Below are 7409 nucleotides of genomic sequence, written 5' to 3' on the forward strand. Positions count from 1 at the left end.
GCCTGTCTTCAGAGCCTGCCTCAGAGCCTGCCTGCCTGTCTTTAGAGCCTGCCTGCCTGTCCTCAGAGCCTGCCTGCCTGTCCCCAGCCTGCCTCAGAACCTGCCTCAGAGCCTGCCTGCCTGTCCTCAGAGCCTGCCTCAGAGCCTGCCTGCCTGTCCCCAGCCTGCCTCAGAACCTGCCTCAGAGCCTGCCTGCCTGTCCTCAGAGCCTGCCTGCCTCAGAGCCTGCCTGCCTGTCTTCAGAGCCTGCCTGCCTGTCTTCAGAGCCTGCCTGCCTGTCTCAGAGCCTGTCTCAGAGCCTGCCTCAGAGCCTGCCTGCCTGTCCCCAGCCTGCCTCAGAACCTGCCCTCACGCAAAACGCTGATTTTTTTAACTGACTCGACCAAACCGTCAAAACTGTCAGGGATTTACTTCAAATCAAAGCACCATATTAATGACGTTTCTAACCATCGATCTCGAACCATCAGGCGGGTTGCTAAGGTCTGAACCTCTCTAACTCGATTGCATTTTTTTACGAAGAGTTAAATCGTGAGAACGAGCTAGGCAGGATAGGTACAGCTTGCCTAATTAGCAGATTTAATGCCTCCTGCCAAGACACCATTACTAGTTGTGGGATTTACAACCTTGCTGATTTACACTCTCTAATTTACAACCTCTCTCATTAACAATCTTACTCATTTACACCCTCTCTAATTTACAACCTCTCTCATTTACAATCTTACTCATTTACAACCTCATTTACAACCTTACTCATTTACAACAAAGAGTCAAATTTGCCGCCAAAAACCAAGATATCAGGCAATGACGTCATTATCTTCACTCTCCTTAAGCTCTTAAAGCATGAAATAATAATCTCCTCTTGTCCCTTGATGCTAATTAAGAACACGCTCTTAAAAAAAATGATTATATGACAGTTAATCACTCTCTCTCTCTCTAATCCTCAGGATTATTGTCTTTTGGCTAATTCCCTAATTATCCTCTGTTTAATTAACTCCCTCCGCGATATTTATATTTTTATAGTCGATGCTATATTAAAAATAAGTGACGTCATAAGTTGTGACTTGGATTCAACAGCCAATGGTATACGACTTTGGTGACGTCACATGTAGTGACTTGGATTCAACAGCAAATGGTATACGACTTTGGTGACGTCACATGTAGTGACTTGGATTCAACAGCCAATGGGATACGACTTTGGTGACGTTACATGTAGTGACTTGGATTCAACAGCCAATGGGATACGACTTTAGTGACGTCACATGTAGTGACTTTGATACAACAGCCAATAGGATAGGACTTTAATGACGTCATATGTAGTGACTTTGATACAACAGCCAATGGGATACGACTTTGGTGACGTCACATGTAGTGACTTGAATACAACAGCCAATGGGATACGACTTTAATGACGTCACATAAACAACCAATAAGGATTGGCAGCTAAACATATGAGTGTTACGTCACGAAAATAAACAATTCTATTGGTGAATTTCGACTCTTACGTCACAGAAAGTGGCCACGGCCATTGGTGGCCTTCCCAGGCGTGTTGAGACCAGAGATGTGATTGGTTGGCTTACCTGTGATAGCGAGAGGTATGGAGGTGCGGTGGGCTGGCCTGTGGACTCCTATCTTGACCTGAAGAGAGACATAATTACTCACAGATAAATGGAAAAGGAAAAAAAAGATAGATAAAAATTAGACAAACAGATATTGAGGGTTTATACATTCTATAAATGTATTTATACATTTATACAGCTGTATACACGAGAATGTCTCCCTGTATGCCTTACCAAGGTTGGAGACCGGGAGCTAGATTCACGAAGCAGTTACGCAAGCACTTACGAACGTGTCCATTTTTCCTCAATCTTTGACGGCTTTGGTTACATTTATTAAACAGTTTACAAGCATGAAAACTTGCCAATCAACTGTTGTTATTGTTATAAACAGCCTCCTGGTGCTTCGGAGCTCATTAACTGTTTAATAATTGTAAACAAAGTCGCCAAAGATTGAGAAAAGCTGGACAGTTTCGTAAGTGCTTGCGTAACTGCTTCGTGAATCTGGCCCCAAACGCTTAGGGCTAGCCTGGTGGATAACAGGTGTTTCGTGACAGATGAACATGGGGTGTGTGTCAAACAGGAGGCGGATGACGGACAAACAGGAAACGGATGACAGCCAAACAGGAAACGGATGACAGCCAAACAGGTTACACTAACCTTGAGGAAGAGGCGGAAGTCTTCTGGCGTTGAGGGAAGCCGAGGGTCGACTGTGGATAGGCATGATGTCTCCAACTGCCTCAAGGATGACCTACACCGACTGCCTCAAGGATGACCCATCATCCCCTCCCAGGATGTACAAGTTTTTCTTAAAAAATAGTTTAATTCCTTCGGAGCGATGAGCCAATATGGCTCTTGATCTCAGGTCGACACCTCTCGTAGCTTGTGATGTTACAACTGTTCAATACTGGGTTATAGCTGCCCAGTACAGGGTTATACCTTGAGGTGCTTCCGGGGCTTAGCGTCCCCGCGGCCCGATCGTCGACCAGGCCTCCTGGTTGATCAGGTATCCTTTGGAAGTGCTTATCCAGTTCTCTCTTGGACACTGTGAGAGGCCTGACCTTATGGCTGGAGCAGTCTAATTCCTCTATAGATCGTAAACAAATCCTCACAAACTTCCTTTTGTTCTGAAAAAAGGGGAAAATACACACATTAGCTGAAGGAAGCTGAAGCCTTAACACCCCATGTAATTATCCAAGGCGTCAGGCCAGGGAGACTATGTGGCACTGTTTATGAAACTGTTTATTGCACTGTATGTGGCAGTATGTGGCTCTATGTGGCAGTATGTGGCTGTATGTGGCTCTGTGGCAGTATGTGGCTCTATGTGGCAGTATGTGGTTCTACGTAGCAGTATGTGTCTCTATGTGGCAGTATAAGGCTCTATGTGGCAGTATAAGGCTCTATGTGGCAGTATAAGGCTCTATGTGGCAGTATGTGGCAGTATAAGGCTCTATGTGGCAGTATAAGGCTCTATGTGGCAGTATAAGGCTCTATGTGGCAGTATGTGGCTCTATGTGGCAGTACAAGGCTCTATGTGGCAGTATAAGGCTCTATGTGGCAGTATGTGACTCTATGTGGCAGTATAAGGCTCTATGTGGCAGTATGTGTCTCTATGTGGCAGTATAAGGCTCTATGTGGCAGTATGTGTCTATGTGGCAGTATAAGGCTCTATGTGGCAGTATGTGGCTCTATGTGGCAGTATGTGGCTCTATGTGGCAGTATAAGGCTCTATGTGGCAGTATGTGGCTCTATGTGGCAGTATAAGGCTCTATGTGGCAGTATGTGGCAGTTTGTGGCTCTATGTGGCAGTATGTGGCTCTATGTGGCAGTATGTGGCTCTATGTGGCAGTATGTGGCTCTATGTGGCAGTATAAGGCTCTATGTGGCAGTATGTGTCTCTATGTGGCAGTATAAGGCTCTATGTGGCAGTATGTGTCTCTATGTGGCAGTATAAGGCTCTATGTGGCAGTATGTGTCTCTATGTGGCAGTATAAGGCTCTATGTGGCAGTATGTGGCTCTATGTGGCAGTATAAGACTCTATGTGGCAGTATGTGGCTCTATGTGGCAGTATAAGGCTCTATGTGGCAGTATGTGTCTCTATGTGGCAGTATAAGGCTCTATGTGGCAGTATGTGTCTCTATGTGGCAGTATAAGGCTCTATGTGGCAGTATGTGTCTCTATGTTGCAGTATAAGGCTCTATGTGGCAGTATGTGTCTCTATGTGGCAGTATAAGGCTCTATGTGGCAGTATGTGGCTCTATGTGGCAGTATAAGGCTCTATTTGGCAGTATGTGGCTCTATGTGGCAGTATAAGGCTCTATGTGGCAGTATGTGTCTCTATGTGGCAGTATAAGGCTCTATGTGGCAGTATGTGGCTCTATGTGGCAGTATAAGGTTCTATGTGGCAGTATGTGTCTCTATGTGGCAGTATAAGGCTCTATGTGGCAGTATGTGGCTCTATGTGGCAGTATGTGGCTCTATGTGGCAGTATAAGGCTCTATGTGGCAGTATGTGGCTCTATGTGGCAGTATAAGGCTCTATGTGGCAGTATGTGGCAGTATAAGGCTCTATGTGGCAGTATAAGGCTCTATGTGGCAGTATGTGGCTCTATGTGGCAGTATAAGGCTCTATGTGGCAGTATGTGGCAGTATAAGGCTCTATGTGGCACAGGACATTTAACAGTTCCTACATATGTTTATTCCGTTCATAATGTTCATTACGTTTATTGTGTTCCATATTCAAGTCCTGCTGCGGGGCAGAAGCGTTTGAATAACATTCCTTTCACCTGATGTCTATGTTCACCTAGCAGTAAATAGGTACTCGGGAGTCAGTCAACTGTTGTGGGTCGTATCCTGGAGAGGGTCGGGAGTTCCACCCTAGGGAGGGATCTTGCTATAAACGTTACATATACACAGGCTGCCTGTCCCACAAAATGAACGATACCACTTTCACTCTATCAATAAAAGCTCTATCGTCCAGCCCAACCACTTGGACTGGACGGTAAAGCGACAGTCTCGCTTCATGCAGGTCGGCGTTCAATCCCCGACCGTCCAAGTGGTTGGAGGTCACCATTCCTTCCCTCCGTCCCATCCCAAATCCTTATCCTGACCCCTTCCCAGTGCTATATAGGGGTAATGGCCTGGCGCTTTCCCCTGATAGTTTCCTGGCTTTCGACCAATGGAAGATGGTAGAGTGTATTATACACGCACCAACAGGGTGTATGATAGTGTATCCTACACGCACCAACAGGGTGTATGATAGTGTATCCTACACGCACCAACAGAGTGTATGACACAAAAATCAATTTCAGTCTCCGTGGTGTAGTGGTAAGACACTCGCCTGGCGTTCCGCGAGCGCTTTGTCATGGGTTCGTATCCTGGCCGGGGAGGATTTACTGGACGCAAATCCTTAACTGTAGCCTCTGTTTAACTCAACAGTAAAATGTGTACTTGGTTGTAACAACGATTCTTCGCGGCGGGGATCGTATTCCAGGGACCTGCCCGAAACGCTACGCGTACTAGTGGCTCTACAAGAATGTAACAACTCTTGTATATATCTAAAAAAAAAAAAATACCTGCAGGCCACCACGTGGGAATGTAAACACGAGGCTTCCCTACACGCCTATATATAGCTTCCTCTCCTTGAAGAACAGGAAAGTGATCTAATTTAACGTCACTCTAAGCGTATGTAACGGCAAAGGCTCCCGTCACGCTGGCCCCCATAGTTACCCTCACGCTTTACAAGCTTACCGAGGTGCTTTCCTGCGACGAGCTCAAGCTTACAAGCTAAAATGTTATGATAATGAACACTTACACTTCCGCCATGAACATCAAATGCTCCAGCGCATTAGAGTTGCCAGTTATCTCTTTCACCGGAATTAACAGCGCCATCTATTGATTAAAATATCAGCTGTTGGTAATAATATTGTTTTGACTCGTCGGTATTGATGCCAGCTGAACCGCCCACCTGTTGAGGCCGATAGATTGTAAAATGTCAATATTATGGTGCTTAAATGTTAACAATTCCGTTAAAAATAATGTAGTAGTGACAAGGGCGTTTGCATTTAAGAGCGGAGCTGGTCGCCCACTCTCGATATTCGGTTATCACACCAGTGATGTCTCACAGCAGACCGTTGATATGATAGCAGGCCGTTGATATAAACAGATCGTTGATATGAGAGCAGGTCGTTGATACGATAACAGATGATCGTTGATATGAGAGCAGGTCGTTGATATATAACAGATGATCGTTGATATGAGAGCAGGTCGTTGATACGATAACAAGGTGTTAAGATGACAGCGAATCGTTAATTGGTCGACAGCATATGATATCTTTATAATACACACAACATATTAACAATATTAACCAACAATATTAGCCTATAATATAATTACAAATTCGGTTTGTTATACCAAATCATTAATATTTCAATTTTTCCAGAAATTCTTCGGAGAGTTACATATGACGCAGTTACCCCTTTTAGCAACTCTGCATCAAAGAAAATGTTACTTCTAAAATTGGGGAGACTTAATCATTAGAATTAAAATTCATGTCAAAGCATATTTACCTGACTTTACCCGAGGCCCACTATCTCTCTAGTGGCCTTGACGAGGATAGGAAAGCTTGTCAAAGGTCCTCCAATTTAATTACGTTTGTATTTTTTATTAATTTCGATAGTACATGAATTCAGGTCAATAATTCTTTGTTAGTTGAGTAGCAGTCAACAATGAATCTCATACCCATGGCGTATCCAGTCATACCCATCATGTAGCCCCACATACCCATCATGTAGCCCCACATACCCATCATGTAGCCCCACATACCCATAGTGTACCACCGCATGCCCATTACATACAACTCCATACCCATCATGTAGCCCCACATACCCATCATGTAGCCCCACATAACCATCATGTAGCCCCACATACCCATCATGTAGCCCCACATACCCATCATGTAGCCCCACATACCCATAGCGTAGCACCACATGCCCATAGCATACAACTCCATACCCATCATGTAGCCCCACATACCCATCATGTAGCCCCACATACACATCATGTAGCCCCACATACCCATCATGTAGCCCCACATACCCATCATGTAGCCCCACATAACCATCATGTAGCCCCACATACCCATCATGTAGCCCCACATACCCATCATGTAGCCCCACATACCCATCATGTAGCCCCACATACCCATCATGTAGCCCCACATACCCATAGCGTAGCACCACATGCCCATAGCATACAACTCCATACCCATCATGTAGCCCCACATACCCATCATGTAGCCCCACATACACATCATGTAGCCCCACATACCCATTGCGTAGCACCGCATGCCCATCAAATACAACTCCATACCCATCACAAATCCCATCGTTTGCCCGAAAGGCTGTGCGTATTAGTGGCTTTAGGCATTGTATGTACTAGCTCTATCTATAAATCTAACTTCATTTTTGTAATTCACCTTGTATGTGTGTACTTTTACCTGAATAAACATTTGATTTGATTAGATTTGACAAAGCACTCCATACCCATGAGGTAGCCCTATACCCATTTTGCAGCAGAGAGAGAGAGAGAGAGAGAGAGAGAGAGAGAGAGAGAGAGAGAGAGAGAGAGAGAGAGAGAGAGAGAGAGAGAGAGAGAGAGAGAGAGAGAGAGAGAGAGAGGAAATTACAAATTATAAGAAGCCAATATAATTATATTGGCTTGGCTTCTTCTCAGCCAAAATAATTATATAGCACTTTGACATTATGAGGACAAGGAGCTGGGATATGAGGACAAGGAGCTGGGATATGAGGACAAGGAGCTGGGATATGAGGACAAGGAGCTGGAATATGAGGAAAA

This window comes from Procambarus clarkii, chromosome 55 (genome assembly GCF_040958095.1).
Source record: "Procambarus clarkii isolate CNS0578487 chromosome 55, FALCON_Pclarkii_2.0, whole genome shotgun sequence".
NCBI lineage: Eukaryota > Metazoa > Arthropoda > Malacostraca > Decapoda > Cambaridae > Procambarus > Procambarus clarkii.